General features: G+C 34.3%; 1 protein-coding gene across 7 annotated transcripts in view; it reads right to left on the bottom strand.

Moving 5' to 3' along the window:
* The window catches only part of GREB1 (growth regulating estrogen receptor binding 1), a 189,578-nt gene that overhangs the window by 132,801 nt on the left and 37,998 nt on the right, over window positions 1-18,779 (bottom strand). For 6 of the 7 annotated variants that reach the window (XM_074287208.1, XM_074287211.1, XM_074287209.1 and 3 more), the window contains exon 1: window positions 1,747-1,996. The exons of the other annotated variant lie outside the window; for it this stretch is intronic. The gene's annotated coding sequence lies outside the window, so the exon portion shown is untranslated. Of the gene's footprint in view, window positions 1-1,746; window positions 1,997-18,779 lie in introns of those variants that run through there. 7 annotated transcript variants of the gene reach the window in all.

An 18,779-nucleotide genomic window follows, 5' to 3' on the forward strand; every position in this document is an offset into this window, starting at 1 on the left:
TAATATGTGGTTGGTCCCTCTAAGTCTACCATGTACACTATATTTCTCCACAGATTTCTTCCTCACTGTCTTGCCTTTCCTTGTCTTTTTCCCCTTATCCTTTCCTTCTTCAACCTCTTAACCTTGTGTTCTTTCTCCCATGTTTATTTTAATAAGCACCAGGGCTTTTCCTGATACAAAATAGTTCAAGAAATATTTGTTAAATGAACATTTTTTCCTTCTCTGCATTGCTCTATTTCATACCAAAGCTTTCATAATTTCCTTATGTTTGGAACCCACTTTCCCCTGACTCTAATTTCTAGGTTTACTTTACTTTTATACTCAACTCTGGACATAATGTAATCTATGTTCTTCCCTTTCTTTATATTGGAATAAATGATAATCTTTTTGAGTGTCAGTCCTTCCCATGTACCCCTGGGGCCTGTGTCTGTCAAGATATTTTACAGGGGAAAGAACCAAACCCAATTTATATATATTTTCCAAACCAGGAATTTTACACACACACACACACACACACACACACACACACACACCCCCTTACCAAAATATCCCTCATCTTCCAAACTAAGTCTCAGTCAGCATTAGTAAGTATAATGTCACAATAGTGGCCTCTGTACTTTTATTTTCTTCATTCTCCAAGCAAAAGGCCAAGTCAAAGACTCAGATGAGAAAGGAAAAAAAATCCTAAATCGGTGATCATCATTATTTATCAATGATTAATACTAAAATAGGAAAACACAGTCCAATTATGTTTTAAGGTTTCACTTTAAGTTTCTTGAACCACACTGAGGACCATATCTTAAGAAGATCTGTTACTGAATCAACTTAATAAGGTAATAATGCCCTAAACAAATATATGATATGGCAATAAATGCATTGAGCCCCTATAACTGCATCCTGTAAATTCTTTTGACAGTATCCTCTGCAGGAAACCACACATTCTAATGTAGATTTTTTGGGTTTTCCTCCAGGACCTCATAAACCTCACAGGTGTTACCTAAGGGAAGAAAGAAGGCCCTTTTCCACAGGCTGTAGGGAAATTCAACATGTGTCTGAGCTACTTTTCTTCCTAACTGAGATTTCCACAGGCACTCAATTCCCTCTATGCATTAAAGTTCCCAGCTAACCACTGTTGAACCTTGAATATTGTTCAGATATCTGTTTTGGAGTATGCAAAAAAATTCTCATAGAGAATAAAACACCTTTAGACACTCTCAAAACTTAACTGCCAACAATGGACTAAATTCATTCACTTTTCAACAAAATCTTGATACCTAGCACCAAGTAAGACTCTTTTTGAATTTTTAAAATTTAATTGACAAAAGAGCAACTGAATGTTAAAGTTAATGGAGAAAGTTATCACTTGATGGGGGGGGGGGGGAGAATAAGCGATTTTAAAACTCCACAGACTAGATTCAATGAAACAGGAAGCTTTCTGATCTTTTAGGCTAAATTGAGGATTACATTCATCAACTCAACTAATGGTATAATTAAGTCACTAGTTTCACTAAAACAATAAAAGTAAGAGAAAAGAATTCAACTCAGTAGACCTCACTCTAATCATTTATCACTTGAAGTATGCTAAAAGATTCATAACATGCACTAAGACTGTTTAACACACATCAAAATACAGATCTTATAAGTAAAGGCTGAGATCCTCCAAAATATGGGAGGAATATGCTCAACTTATATATAGTTTATATATTGCAGAATAACAATATCTGCTTAAAGTAAAATCCATCATACCTTAAAGACAGCTGAGCCCTTCAAGTACACTCACAGCCCATCTGCAAGACCAGGTTAAGACAGAGAATGTCCTCCAAGGTTTCAAATTTGGCAATGGAGAGCTAAACCCGTGTTAAGCAGTAGGGACTGTCTCTGTGGGGTTTCCCCTTTGATTTGATTTAGTGGAGTCTTGTTTCGAGAATTGGAAAGGAGCACTTAATGCCCCTCACTCAGCCCAATACACAACTCAGCACCAGGTCGGCGTGACACAGAGCCTTCTGTCATAGGAGGAAAAGAGGAAGGTTTCAAAGCTATATCTATTCTGGAGCTACAACAAAAACAAAATAGTAATACTAATAATAATAATAATTTCACAATAATTTCACAATATAGCCTAGCAAACTGTTCTTTCAGTCTTAGGTCCCTGCTGTGTGAAATGATAAATGGCCCAGTTTTATGTCTTATTAACACTGAAGTGTTTTTCTGGGTCAGGTTGCTCTTAATCAGGTACATACCAATCTGTCAGTCTAAACCACCATCAACTTCAACTTGGTTTTTTTTAAAAGAACATGAAAGTTTTGTTGGATTTTTTTTTCAAGTTGACAGAAATACAACTCTGGAGAACTCAGTATTATAGAAAAAAAGAGATGTAATCAAGAAGAAAGGTGAGCTGAGCAAAGTGATTTCATTCCTAAGGAAAAGTAACTGGCAAGGAGATGAAATTAAAGCACAGATCCCCTCCTCCCTACCCTTGTTTTCTAATTCATTTATTTCCTTAAAAGGATAAAATGATTGACAAAAAAAGTTTTTGCACATTATCAAAATGTACTTTCCATCAAAAAACTAGTTAACATAAAATGCAAAATGCTAACTGATTTCAGCTTTGTTACTTTAAGATCATTTATGCTAAGAAGGCAGCCTACTTGGAATAGGTTATGTTTTTTAAGTTTTTGGGACATACATGTTGAAATCTAATCTTTAAAAAAAGCTACTTCAGGAATCTTTATCATAATAGTGTCATAAAAGGGAGTTGGAGCATATATGTTTGAAGTTACAAACAAAAATGTAGAATAGTACATTTAATGTGAACATAGTTTTTAGCCACTTCCTTACTGTCAGAATCCCCTAAATTCCAACACAAGGATGCTAAAGAAAATAAAAGCAAGCTCAAAAAAGCGATTTAGACTTAGAAGGAACCTCTGGGATCATCTAAATCTGACCATATTATTTTACAGATCAAGAATTAAAGCCATGAGAGGTAATGTTACAACTACTTATAACAGTATTCAAATCTATATCTTATTATTCTAATGCAAAACTCCTTTCATATTACATGAAGGGACTATCATGAGAATATCTCTGACTGAGTTTGTGATACAGTCATCAATGCCTAATCCTTTCTCATGTGTACTCTGTGTTTAAGACCTTAGGCAATATACAGTACAATCCAATGTACTTGCCAAGGAACAGACACAGAGAGAAAAAAACCCAGCCTTCCTCTACCCCATTCCTAAGAAAATTCATCCAAACTGCATTGCTTTGCCACAAAGAGGTCTCATCTGACTCCTCTGCAGCATTTCCTTCCAAAAAGAAACATCAACTACCACAGAAGAAAGATTATTAATTAATATCAGCCCAATATCTATTACTGGGCAGCCTCAGAATAGTGAGAGGTTATTAACCTTCTTAATAGTAACTGGCAAGAGCTGTTCCCTTTTTAGCTCCACAGATCAAATGCTGTGCCTCCTTGACTGTAGTTAACATATTTATGTATTCAAAGAATAGCCTGTGCAAACTAAATATTAATACAGAACTACTACTAAAGATAGTCTTTTAAATTCTGGACACAAAACCATAGCTTCATTAGAAATACAAAATACATTTAAAAATATTATAGCTGCGATTACCAATACAGTGTTAATTTACAGATAGATATCTGAAAGTTTTCATCAATAAGAATGTTCCACAGAACACTTAATCCTCCTCTCCTTACCAGCTAAATCAAGCAATTATGACAATGTCTAGAATGGCAATCTAGTAGCCTTGCAGATCTTATTCTCACTCCTATGGAACCTGTCAAGAAACCACTGAAAATACAGAGAGGAAAGACTAAGGCTTATTACAGTTATGCAAACCCATCAAGGGATCATTCCAAGGAGACCCTTGACATTTCCACTGTCTGCAGGGAATCCCAGAAAGGACAATAACAGCCTTTTTAGGCTAGAATCCTAGAATAAAACAATATTTTTAAACCTCCCAAATCTAGGGCATTTGGATAGAGAGGGAGCAACCTGAACTAACAGGGAAAGTTGATTTAATCATTCTCAGATTTATAAATTGATTCAGTTTAGGAATTATGGAACTTATCTCTTACTTTTCAGGACTGGGGGTCAGGAGATCTGGACTCAAAATCTCAGTACTTTCAACATCTGAGTAATCTTTGATCAGCTACTTCCATTCTCTGGACCTCAATTTGTCTTCTGTAAAATGAGAGCTGAGCCAGATAGATCTGCAAAACCCTTTCTGATTCTATTCTAAAACTCCTCCCAGCTCTGATCTTCTATGATTCAAAGATAATAAAAGTTCACAAGATTTAAATACATTTCTATGAAAGCATCACATTTGGAACCCAGAGGTTCTAAGATTACCCTTGACTCTCCCTGAGGAGTTAGGAGCCTGTTCAAAACCACATCAAGGCAATTTTAATTTGACTACACAGATGTATTTGTAAGGCTTCGCTGACTCTAAAACTGATTTATCCATTTCTAGTCCAATGCCAATCTAATTATTTATATATGCTACACTTGCCATAAATCACTATTCCAATCGGCCTCAAAAGTTCTTTCCTACTAACCCTTCATAAGACCACTCTACATTAGGGAGGATGACTATAGATACATTTAACTTAACTGCCTTCAAAATGTCATATTTCTGCATCTAATTTAATAACATAGTATTTTTTTAAATGGGACCATAGCTCAAGCTCTACTATCAACAGAATATTTTGTTATTTCCTGGTTGTGATTACAATCTGACCTCAAGGTTAAGAGCTGCTTAATTTTTGTCTTTGTGTTCCTGGTTCATAGTACATGACAGGTGCTTACATTTTTCTTACAAGGTATTCAAATCTGATCACTGGACATATACACTGAGAAAGTCAAAGAAAGATGCTGCATGTAGCAAAAGTATTTGTAGTGGTACTTTTTATAGTAGCAAAAAGCTGGGAATAAAGGGGATGTTTAACAACTGAGTATAAATGAATTCTCTGTAGTATATGAATTATAATGAAATATTAGTGAATTTGAAGAAGTATTTGATATGTATTTTCTTTGGGTGGAAAAAAAGTAAAAGAAGCCATATTTTCACTTGGAAATAGATAAAATTTAGTTTTAAAACATTTAGAAGAAATAATGAATATAAAGAATTCAAAAAATAGGGTCAGACTTGTATGAATTGGTATAGAATTAAGAATCAGGGGGGAAATACACAATAACTACAATAATGTAAATGGACCAAAAAAAAAAAAAAAAAAAAAACCACCACCACCACCCCATAATGCTGTATAATTATGCTAGCCAAGTTTATCCCCAAATAAAAGAAAATTACACTCTTTCCCCTTTGCCGGGGGTGGGGGGGGCATAGGATTAAAGGGGACCTACTATGGGTATTAGACAAATTTCATACACAGCTGATTGTCGGTTAGAGCTGAACTGTTTGTTCTATTTTTTAATCACTTGCTACAAGGTGGAAACATTTTAGTAGAGGAGGAAGGATATAGTCTAAAATAAAAGTTATATCAAAACAAAAATATATCAATAACTTTAAAATGAAAATCTACAATGTTACTAAAATGCCCAATCTTGGCCCTTGAAGAGAAGACTGAAAAAATAAATAAATAAACAACATTTTTCTTCCTTTCATTGAAGATATAAAAATATGGGCATGGAATACAGACCACAATGTGAGATATGGTTAAGTTGATGATTAGTTTTTCTTAACTTGATTTTTTGTTGTTGTTGTTGTTAAAAGGAGTATATTCAAGAATCACGGTTTATAGAATTGTAAGAAACTTAAGAGAATGTTTAGTCCAATTCATATTTGAGAAATTAACCCCAAAAAGAATAATACACTTGATCAAAGTGATAGTGCCTACTTGAAGATGTCTAAAAAGAAGGAACCCACAGTCTCCCAAATCTGGCAATTTTGCTTTGAAATGGCTCTAATTTGGGGGAAGTTTTTCCTGACACAAGCCTTAATTAACCTCTTTGCAAGTTTCACCCAATGCTCCAGGTTCTGCCTTTGGGGACCAAAGAAAACAATTCCTTTTTTCATATGATATCTTTTGGAATGTTTTCAAGTACTTGAAGACTTAAAAAGAGCTTTCATACTTCCCTCCTTTTTCCTCATTAAAGTTAAATATCCCTAGTTTGTTGAACTGATGAACTAAAAGTCCCTCACCATCCTGGTTTTCCTCCTCAGGATCTTCTCCGATATATCAAACTAGCATACACAGAAAGGCTTGAGTTTAAATCCAGCTTCAGACACATACTAGCTGTATAATCCTGGGTAAATTGCTAAATCTCCATCTGCCTCAATTTCCTCATCTATGAAATCATAATAGCACCTATTTCACAGGGCTGTTGTGAAAAATAAATAAAATTATATTTGTAAAGCACTGAGCATGGATACATAGTAGGCATTCAATAAATACTTGTTCCTCCTCTTCTACTTACAAAGTAAACCAATTATATTGAAACATAGCCATCAAATTTTTTTTGTTTTACTGACCCCAAGTTAAGAAACCTTGCTATATAGAATCTAACATGGTTGGTAGATACACAGGTGGAGAGATAGAGATAAATATTGAATAGATATTTATTAGCTGTTGAACAGATAGATAGGTAGATAGATAGATAGACAGACAGACAGACAGATAGATAGATAGATGATAGAGAGATGTATGAATGGAGAGATGGATGGAGAGATCTGATAATTATCAGATAAATAGATAAATGGATATAGTTTTTTCTATGATACATGTGGCTACTATGATAAAATAAATGTAACATAGAAACAATCAATAAAACTTTTTAAAAAAAACAAGAACACCTAATTCTCCTAATTCCCTGTTAAGACCAACCATTTCACTCCCATTTTACAAATAGAAAAGTTAAGGAATTTGTCAGTCAGTCAGATAACAGCAATAAAACAGATGAAATTTTGGTAGAGGTTCTAAAACATGCCTGAGGAAAAAAACAAGGGCCATGACATGAGCTCTAGAGAAATTAAATGACTTTCCATCAATATTTCTCATGATACACCTACTATATGGTTAGCAGTATGGGCCTGTGCAAATAAGACAATACTGCTGTTATTGTTAAAGTTAACAAACACTAAGAAGCTTGATTTCTACAGCCTCACTGATAAAAATCTGATATCTTTTAGGCCTCTAGGGATCAAGTAAACCCTAGAAAGCAAAAACGACTCCATTCAATTAATTACCTTTCCTTACCACTAAAACATATTGTGATAGTGTAGAAAAGCAAAAAAAAAAAAAAAAAAAAAAAAAAAAATTACAGGGTTAGAATCATGAAGAACTACATTAAAATCCTGTACCTTATTGATTCCTTTTATCTTACCTACTAAGTCACAGGCAGACTGTGCTTGACTTTGGTGGTGTGTACACCAAGGGATAAAACTTGCCTAGTGGTTTGCTCTAATCTATATGTCATTTCAAAATGGGAACCTTGATATCTTAGGTAAATAACAGTTACCACTTTGAAAAAAAACATTTTTTCTAAACAACTTGAAATTATTTAAATAAAAATTGGAATTACTGCAAGTGAGCTAATATCCTTACAGTAAAGTGATTCAGATGACTAAAAACAGAACAATAAATTATTACACCTAGAAGGTACCTTATCAAGAATCCTGCAGGAGTTCTTAATCTCTTCTCAGTGTCATGAACCCTTTCCACAGTGAAGTCCAGAGACCCCTTTTCAAAATATTTTTTCTAAATACATAAAATAAACACCTAAGATTGCAAAGGAAACCAAATGTTAGTGATAAAATTAAAATATAATTCTCATCCCCAAAGATCCTATCACATACCCCCTAAAATCTATCCATGGATACCTTGGTCTACTTATATCCCATGTTAAGAACCCCTGATCCAGTTCAGTCCTATCATTTTCTAGATCTTGAAACTAAGGACTAAAAAAGCTACTTTTCCCAAAGTCGCACAGTTACTAAATGGCAGAGCTGAATCTAGAATTCCAGTTTTCTAAATGCTAATCTAAGATTCTTGCCCCATGTACCACCATTGCCTGATTAACATGAGACACACTCTCTCTCTCTCTCTCTCTCTCTCTCTCTCTCTCTCTCTCTCTCTCTCTCTCAAAATTATAAATTTATCTCTCATTACTTTAGAACATGGCCTGCTAGTGCACTCTTCCAGAGTTGACAAGAACAACCAGTTCTTTCTCTATCCTTTAACTCATATTCTCCAGACAGACATCTCAAGAAAACACGATAAACAACTTTTGCCCTGGCCTGCCTTCATTTGCCACATGGCCATATGCTGAGAAGCAGTTTAGTGTAATGGAAAGAGTTCTGATTCAAACTGGAGATAGAAGAGGCATAAATGAATCCCACCTCTATGTCTATGTGCTCCATAGACAAGCAACCTTCTTATCCTCATTTTTAAAAAGTTTTTTTTTTTAAGTTTTTAGAAAATAGGTATTTCCATGTATAAAATAAGCCAGAAAAAGAGGATTGTATATGGGTCACTTCAGATCTCTGTTACATATAGCTTGATTTTCTTTTTAAGTGCATGTAGTAATGACAAACTATAGTTTTCAAAGTTACCCTCCTTGTCTATGTTTTTTCCTGGTCTTCCTCCAATTCCCTTCTCTGTATTTTTTTTTTAATTCTACAATGCCTCTTTTTCCCCCTTTCTTTTATTTTTCTCACTTTTTTTCCCTCTGAACTCTATCCCTGTCTCAACTTTGCCCTCCCACACTCCTGCAAGAAAAAGTAAAAAAAAAAAAATGGAAACAAAGTCCCTATAGCAAATTTCATAATCAAGCAAAACAAGTTACCATACTGGCTATGTCCAAAAAGAGCCTTTCATTGCATTTTGAGTCCATTACTTCTTTATCAAGAAGAAGGCTGCCTGAGTTTCCTCATTTTTACAATGAGGCAATCAAACTTTACATGATTTAGCTCTAAATCAATCACATTTATGACTCTTTTTATGTTTTCTCTGCCTTGGATCCTGGATCCATTCTTCTTCAATAATCTGATCATCTAATCTCCTCTTCTCATCCTATTTGGATGAGCTCTACTTGGCTCTCATTATCCCAATGTCTCCAGAGATTCTTAACCTAAACTAAATCCTCCTTCTAAGCTCTAGTTGTTTGAAACTTGTGGTGTATACTATCAATTTCAAATAAAGGAAGATTCCCAACTAATGAATGAATTGTGTATAGAAAGTCGTTTTCAAGTCTGATTTTAAAACACATTTCTTCATAGAGACATAATGAATGATGTTTAACCTATATCAGATTGTTTGCAGTCTTGGAACACAAGGTTTTTCAAAGGTGAATGTTGAAAACTATCTTTACATGTATTTGGAAAAATAAAATACTATTTTAAAAAAGAGACGTGATGAATGAAACTTAATTTTTATAGCACAAGAATATAACATTATGCCCCCACTCATCTCAACAGCAAGATATGTTTGGAAGTAGATTTCTCAGTTTTATTCCCAAGAAAAATGCCTTACTATAACTCTAGTTAGACAAAAAAATGCCAATCTCATCCAGAGAGAGAACTATGAAGACAGAATATGGATCGAAACATAGTAATTTTACCTTTTTTTGTTCGTTTCTCGTGGATTTTTTCCCCTTTTGATGTGATTTTTTTTCTTACACAACATGACATATGAAAATATGTTTAAAAAGACAGCAGATTGCTTGTTGTCTGGAGGAGGGGGAGGAGGGAGGAAAGTGAAGGAGGGAAAAAATTTAGAACACAAAGGCTTATAAAAATGGACACTGAAAACTATCTTTACATACATTTGAAAAAATAAAATACCATTGGAGAAAAACCTATAACTCTAGTTAGATGTTATGCCATTCCCAAACATCTATATAGAAAAATTATTTAGTCAGAATGGTAGTAATAGTAGTCTTAAGCTTCCTGAGTCAGGAGACTCTCTGAGCCCCAAACCTCTCTGTGTAAGATGAATGTGTGCTGTTCAGGGATGGAGGAAGAGAGGAGGATAGCAGAAATCAAAAATTAATGAAGGATCTGTAAATTTTAAAAAGGAAGCAGCTATTAGTCTTCAAGAAATGAAGATCTATAGCTTCAGTGAGATGAGAGATTATCCAGAAAGGACAAGAGAGAGAAATAACCAACCCTGATATCAGGTCACTGATTCCCTGCTAAATAATATTAAAGCAACTATTTATAAACTTGATTACTATCTTCCCAGAGTTATCACCCAGTCAACAAGCATTTATTAAGTCCTTCTATGTATTAAGATCTGTCTGCTAAAATATGGGAATAAAATTCAACAACAAAACTAGTTCAATAGCCTCTGACCTTACTTTCAGATCTGAGATTCTTTAATTCTATGAAAATTTCTTTATTATAAGATTTCACACTTATAAAAACGTATAAGCTTTCAAATAGGTAGCTTCTAATTCCCAGTTTAGTAACATAGTGAGTCAGCTCAGTGATACAGTGATTCAGCTATAAGAATAATGAGGATGATGTTACTTTAAAACCCTAATTTCCATCCAGAAAAAGGCCAGACGCTGCAGTTAAATCACTATTTCTGCTGCTACTGGGAAGAAAGCAAAACAAAACAAAACACCTGCCTTTTAGGTCTTTTATACATTTTATTTGTTTCCAATAAAATATAAAGTTTTAATAAATTCTTGTTGATTGAGTTATAAAGTTATAAAGGAATCCAGAGCCATCAAGAAAGAAGATAATACACAGTCTATGGTGAGTTAGTTTTATCATCTCTCACCTAATAAATGCTTCATCTCTCCTCACTCCAATTCATTCTCCATTCAGCTATCTCAAGTACAGATCCAATCATGTAACCCTTTATTTAATCAACTCCAGAGTTCTCTTGGATCAAATATAAACTCCCATTTAGCTTTACTACCTTGTCCCAATTTATCCCTCCACCTTCATTGTGTTATTCCTTGTCCTCCCAGAAAGTTAACCTTCTTTCTCTTCCCCACACCTGAATCCCACATCTGTCCCACTCAGTGTTTTAACTGTGAAGTTCCCTCATGCCTACAATGCACATGCTTCTCACTTTTACGAAGATTCCCTTTATTCCTCTAGGATGTAGCTCAAGACCCTCCTTTTAAATTAATCCTCCCTCAGGAATACAGAGAGACTTGGAGAGACTTACATCAACTGATGCTGAGTGAAATGAACAGAACCAGAAGATCGCTGTACACTTTAATGCTGTATGAAGAGGTATTCTGATGGAAGTGGATATCTTCAACATAAAGAAGATCCAACTTACTTCCCGTTGATCAATGATGGACAGAAACAACTACACCCAGAGAAGGAGCGCTGGGAAGTGAATGTAAATTGTTAGCACTACTGTCTATCTACCCAGGTTACTTATATCTTCGGAATCTAATACTTAATGTGCAACAAGAAAATGGTATTTACACACATATATTGTATCTAGGTTATATTGTAACATATGTAAAATGTATGGGATTGCCTGTCATCGGGGGGAGGGAGTGAAGGTAGGGGGGGGATAATTTGGAAAAATGAATACAAGGGATAATATTATTTTAAAAATTACTCATGCATATATACTGTGGGAAAAAAAATTCTAAATAAAAATAAATAATAAAAATAAATTAGTTAATCCTCCCTCTCAATCTACCTTATACTGAATTACTTTCTTTGTGTATGATTCATACATTTTATTTTTTAATAACTTATTTTTTCCCAAAAACATGCAAAGATAATATTCAATATTCACCTTTGCAAAACCTTATTGAACTATTATCTAATTATTTTACTAATTCTCTTCACATTTATACTTCATAGACTTACAGAATCATTTATCTCTCTTGTTAGAATGTTTGAACATGTTTAACTTAGATTGCTTGCTGTCTTGGGGTGGGGGAAGTAAGAGAGGGAGGGAGAAAATTTTGGAACACCAAGTCTTACAAAAATGAATGTCAAAATGTCAAAAATCTTTACATGTATTTGCTATTGGGAGAAATATTATTGAGAGGAAAAAAAAGTAAGCTTTTTGGCAGCAGTAATCATTTCATTCACTGCAGTAGTATTCACATTGCTTAGTACACAGAAGATTATATTTTCTAAAAGCAAGACTGTTTTTTTCTTTGATCTGATTGAAGCAATAATTTGTCAATATATTGTTCAGTTGGGTCCAACTCTTTATGACTCTATTTGGGGTTTTCTTGGCACAAATATTAGAGTAGTTAGGGATTTCTTTCCCTAACTTTACAGATAAAGAAACTGAGGCAAACACAGTTTAGATGACTTGCCCAGATCATACATCTAGCAAGTATTTGAGGATATATTTGAATTTAGAAAGATGAGTGTTTCTGACTCTGGGCCCAGCACTCTATCCACTGCGCCACCTAGCTTCCCTGATTGAAAGCAATGAACTACCTATCTTTTGCTAAGCATTCCCTCCACCGCTTTTTTTTCCCATAATGTTAACCACCATTAGGAAGGGGGGGGAAAAGTGCAATAAAGCAGGTCAATCTGACCTAAAACCAACCAAAAGACTTATAATTACTGTAGCAGAGAAAATGATGAATCATACCTAAGTAAACCTCCTATTTCTTTCCAGTAGTGTGTATTATTAATCGGACTTATTGTTTTAAAAGCAATATATATATGTTTACTCAAATGTGTTAAATTCTGTAAGAGTAGAGAAGGTACAGAAACTCACAATTTTTTACATTCTCTTGAATATCACCACTGGGGTAAATAATCTTCACATTCATATATTTAGTCTAAGAGAGAAATGGGAGGGAAGATAAGGAGGTAGAAAAAAAAAAAAAAGGAAAATAATCTAATCAACAAAAAGTAGCTCATAAGTGTCAAATTCCCTAATCTTTGCCCTTTTTAAACCTTATAAATAATTATATAATCATAGAACATTAGAAAGAGGAGAATACTTTTCCAAATCATTTAAACCTCAGCAAGATATAATATTGAATTTGGAAGTTCAAATCCCAGCCCTTCTATTCACTATCTATGTCTCCTTCAGCAAATGACTTCTTGGTAATTCTCATCTGTAAAATGAGAGGATGGGACAGTTACCTCTAAAGTCTCTTTCAACTTTAAAATCCTATAAACACCTTCAAAAGAAACTAAGACCCATACAGTTTAAACAACCATGCAATCCTTTTTTATCACTCAGGAAGCACACACAGTCCATATCCGACCCTTCTCCCTGTCTTGAGACTCTGTAGTTGGGAGTTATCTCCATGTAATTTAGAGAGGGGAAAAACCCCTCAGTAATCCAATACTTTATATGAAGTAATCAAGAACATTCAATTGTAATTAAAAAAAAAAAAAAAAGCAGGTGTTCATACCGAACTTCATCGTCAACTATCTGAATTCCTGCTACCTCTTCAGGTGCTAGATCATACAGTATATAGTATGCTAGGTCTGGAGCCAGGAAGATCTGAGTTCAAATCCAGCCTCAGACACCTATTAGCTGTGTGACCCTGGGCAAATAACTTACCCCTGTTTGCCTCAGTTTCCTCGATCATAAAATGGGGATAAACATAGCATCTATCTCCTAGGGTTATTGTGAGGATCAAATGAGATCATAAAGTGCTTGGAATATATTCAAGTGCTACATAAATACTAGTAATTATTATAATATATGCAAGGTTCTTAGCACAGTATAGGCACATAATAAGTGCTTTTTTTTCCCCTTTACTTCAGAGAGCTAATTCACCTCTCTTCTCTCTTCTCTGTTCCTTTTGGGAAAAATCAGATCCAGTCTTCGGTTCTATCATCCAGGAAGATGATGTCTGTAAATATGTAATTCTCTACGACTCACCTAATCATTTTGGCACTGATCTAACATCCTAGACCTTTTGTCCAGTGTATCCTATTCCTGGATCAGTTCAAAGAATGAAGACACTATCAAGGAGAGTAGCATGGATATGCCCACACTCTTAACTGGAGACCAGTAGTCCAGTGAGACTAATGATATGTCTTTGGTGAATGTTTCTCATTTTCTTAACATTTTAGATGAGTCAAAAACTGAAAAAACATTTTTAGTACTTGTTTCTGATCAAAGCTTTAATATATGTTTGTATAAAAAGAATATAAAATATTCTTTTATATAAAAAGAATGCTAGGTGACAATCTCCATCAAACCCTTTTCTCTTTTAAATGAAATATTTTGTCTTTCATTCTCTCCACTTGGACATAAAAACAGATCATATTGCTTTTTAATCCCATCAATTGTGGCATCCTATGTTATTTCTGTCATAATACTGAGATTACAAGTTTCTTAACTGGAATTTTTCAAATCTTTTCTAAGACTATTGACTTCATCTCTCAGGTTTTAATCACCAGATCCAAAAAGGTGCCAGATATTTAGAAGGACCCTGACAATACACAAGGAAGTTAGGCAGTATAGTTTGTTAGTATATAAACTCACAGATGGCAATAACAATTCACATTTAGAGTTCCAACATTTGACACTTGCTTTCCATGTTACCAATACATGAGGTAGACAGCATGAATTCCAATATATCCCATCTTACAGATGAGAATACCATACTTGCAGATATTAAACAACTTAATCAAGGATCACACAGATGGTAAGTTTCTGGGACAAGATTAGAATCCAAGTCTCCTGGCTAACTTAATTTATATTACCTTACTGCACATCAGTGAGATTTATTACCCAAAGAAAGTTAAGTGGACTAAATCAGGGAAAGCTTCTTGAAGGAGGTAGGACTTGATCTAGCTCTTGGGAAGAAAGACGTTATTATGAGAAAGGGCCCAGAAATAGGAATGTGTGAGCCAAACTAGAATATACTTAATCTAATTAGAATAACAGGTTCTTGTTGGTAAACAGTGGAAGTTAAGGGTGGAGAATTAGGACCAGTCAAATTGCTTTAATGTTGTTTGTTGTGACCAACTCTTCATTATCTCACTTAGGGATCTTTAAAAGTCATCTTGTCCAACTTTATCATTTTAAAGACAGGATACCCAAGACTCAAGAAAAGTAAAATGATCTGCCCAGGTTAGAATAGCAACAAGTAGCAAAGCTGAATTTGGATCAAGAGCTTATAACTCCAGAGCCAGAGACTTTAGTTTGGCTTTTTTTTTTTTTTAACCACTAAACCACTAAATTCAATAAAAAGTCATTGAAAGACTTTTGAAAATAAATGGGACATATATTCATATAAAATACATTTGGTATTAAATGGAAAGAAGCTTGGATTTAAAATAAGATTTTTGTTCAAATACCAGATGTTATTTAGTTATTTAGTACCCATGTGACTTTGGACTTAGAGAGTTGGACTTGGTTCCTTCTAAATTCTACAACCCACCAATCCATTCAGAAAGCCTATAGACTCTTGCAACCATTCCTTAGATCAGCAATATCAAACATACAACTTACTGTATCTACCTGGATCATTCCTTGCATCACTCCTGAATACCACTAGTTAAATATAATTAACAAAATAAATGAAAATGCAATAAAACATAACATAAATATGTACACCCAGGGTTACATATTAGTGACTCCTGTTTCTATTGAGTTTGGCATCACTATTCTTGACCATCAAAGCCTTGAGCTCTAAATTTCATTTATACCTGCCCTTGTCCCAAAGTCAGGACACCATCAAGTCAGAATTAGACACTTCCACAAAAACAGCCTTCTTAATCACCACCTGTAGCAGTCAAGGTATATGACCTTTTGGAAGTAAATGCTAATAAATCATAAATAGCTATATTTATAGAGTTGAGAATATACTTTTAAACCCTAATAGCAAACAAAATGCAAATTAAGGCAGCTCTGGGATTTCTTCTTACAAAATGCACATTGGCAAAGATGACAAAAACCAAGATAAGTGTTGAAGGTATACTAACACAATTGCTACTGGAGTTGTAAAATAGCTGGTCTGGGTATTTTGGATATAATTTGGAACTATGCAAGAAAAAAATTATGTTGTCCATATCCTTTTATCTTATAACTCTGCTACTAGACATAACTAACCCCAAGGAAATCAAAGTCAGAAACAAAGGTCCAATATATCCCAAAATATTCATAAGAGCCTTTTTTATATAGAAAGAACTAGAAACAAAAGGAATCTCCATTAACTGGAGATTGGATGAAAAACATTATATAGAAATTCAACATAATAAACATTAACAAATGATGAATAAAAGAATTCAGAGAAACATGGTAAGATTTGTGTGAATTGATACAGAAGGATAAAAGTACAAGGCAAAGAATATACCTTATGACTACAATAATGTAAACTGAAAGATTTTGAAAAGGAAATCAATCTCAAAGTAAATGAAAACCTAATGAAGAGAACAGATAATGAAACATACCTTCCTAACTCATGCCAGAAAGATCAGGAACTAGATGGGCAGAATATCGAATATATTATTAGAGACATTTACTGTATTAAATGTTATTTACTTATTCGGTTTGAAAGTCCAATCTGGAAGGGATGGAATAAGTAAGCTTTAAAAATCTTTTGCTCTTATTGATGCTATGAATCTAGATTCAGCTAAAAATGAAAAGAACAGGGTTAATAGAGAGATGATCCTCCAAATTAATGTGCCATAAAAACAATATATACACATATGTGTATACATATATATAGAAAGATATATGTGTGTATACAGACAATTTTCATTTTAGGAACCAGGGCATCTCCAAAACTGAAGCAGAGAATACAGGTACTATTCCTATTATTACTACACCTACCCCTCCTGCCATTATTTCGATGCCCCTGCCATCACCTAAAGAGGGTTAGGAGCCAGAGCCCCAACTGGTGGGGGAGATTCAAATTTGTGTAATGTGAATTTACATAAAGTAAGAATTTTCAGATAGATGTAGATATGTTCTAATATACCTGTGTAAGTATCAAACATTCTCAGGATTATAAACAGTAATGTTGTGGTCAAAAAACTACTTACTTGACTAATAGTCAACAAGCCTTGGTTTTGAATTATAGCTCCAACAATTTCAAACTCAGTCTAACTTTGTGACTGCTTTTAAAACCAGATTTTTCAACTCCAAATTCAAGGTCCCTTCTACCATGCCACAGGATTTTTCTTTGCATATAATTCTGCCTTTTCTCTCCTCTCCTAAATATAGATATCATATAAAGTGGTATCCTATTCAGCCAATTCCAAAGGATGCCACTACAGGGTTTTTTTTTTTTATAAATGTTCTTGTTTAACAAGTCAAGCAGCCAAAAAAATTCCTTCTATCTCCTCTTCAGTTCAGGTTTCTGGTCAATCCTCCCTGGGAACAAAAAACAGCTGCTCTCTGTGTCTCATTTAATATCTCTTGGTGTTCAAAAAAATCGGTCATCTTGACATATTACTCAAAAATATACAAAGCATTTTTAACATCCTATTTGAAAATAAAATAGACCTCTAAGAATGCATTTCTCTGGTCATTTTTGAGATTCCCAGTGGCTACCATGGTCTATGTAGTCTGTTTCCCTAATTAAGAATTTCCATAGTGATCTTTTCTTCACAAAGTTCCAAGGGGCCATGTGAATTTATTCTATCCCTTGAGAGCCTGTAATGTGTCAGGAAATACTAACCACTGAGTAAAGGATATTCTTAGACGATTTAGTTTAGCTCTCATCTTTTATTCCTTATGGGAAAGGGATTATGGATAATCAGTTTCAGCTAGAGAGCATCTGTCCTGCCCCTTTCAGGCAAGAGAATGCTAAAAGAGTGACCCAGAGATGGAGAGACCCAGAAAAATAACCTTCTAGAAGATATAAGATCAGCATTTTTGACCCTTAACACTCTTCTGCTGAGATGAAATCCTTATTTCTCAAAGAAGTATCAAGTCAAACAGTGCTGAGGAAAGTCTCAAAGGATAAAGATAAAATATCAACATTATCCGGAGAAAAATTTGTCTTATCTTTCTTTGGAGAACATCAGGGATGGGGACTCCATATCTTCCCAGATTCAAGATCTCATCACCTCAGGACTTTTATTTTCACCAACTGACATGTATCCTGCTCTATTTAATTTTGGGTTATTTCTTCTTGTTCAGTCTTCAAAAACCATATACTTTCTCCTAATCAGTACAGCTCAATATGTACTTAAAGAAAATTATTTCTAAAGATAGAGATGTTACCATTTCAAGTTTGAGGTTATCTCCTAATGACTTCTATTAGTGATGAAGCATCCTAATGTAGTCAAAAAGGAAGGAAAGAAATAAGCATTTATTAAACAGCTACTATATGCCAGACATATATGATTTCACTTGATCCTCAAGTAATCCATGAAATAAAGATTTTATAGTTGAGGAAACTGAGGAAATATAGGTATGTGACTTGCTTAGGGTCACCCAAATACTAAGTGTCTGAGGCTAAATCTGAACTTGAATAATGGAAGTAAAATGTTTCCTTAAGAGTAAAGTGTTATACCAGCAAAAGGGATACTTGTTATGCTTTGGTGGCTAATACGACAATGAGACTGAAAATACTAATGTGCTATACATGCTGGTTGATGACAATTCTGATGATAATGATTCTACACACACACACACACACACACACACACACACACACAAACATCCCTGCCACCAACAATACATCTCACGCTAGGTGCATAGTAGATCATTTGCCAGGGGAAGCACTATTATTATTTCACCAATGACTGAAAAACCTCAGTTAACTAAAATCCTCAGGAAATGGGATGTTCTAGTTAATTTAGTTTTCTGAGTAATTGAGGGTTCATCAATCCTTTTTTGTTTTTACCCCGGAAATGGTTTTCCCTAAAATGCA

This window comes from Sminthopsis crassicaudata, chromosome 2 (assembly GCF_048593235.1).
Source record: "Sminthopsis crassicaudata isolate SCR6 chromosome 2, ASM4859323v1, whole genome shotgun sequence".
Lineage (NCBI taxonomy): Eukaryota > Metazoa > Chordata > Mammalia > Dasyuromorphia > Dasyuridae > Sminthopsis > Sminthopsis crassicaudata.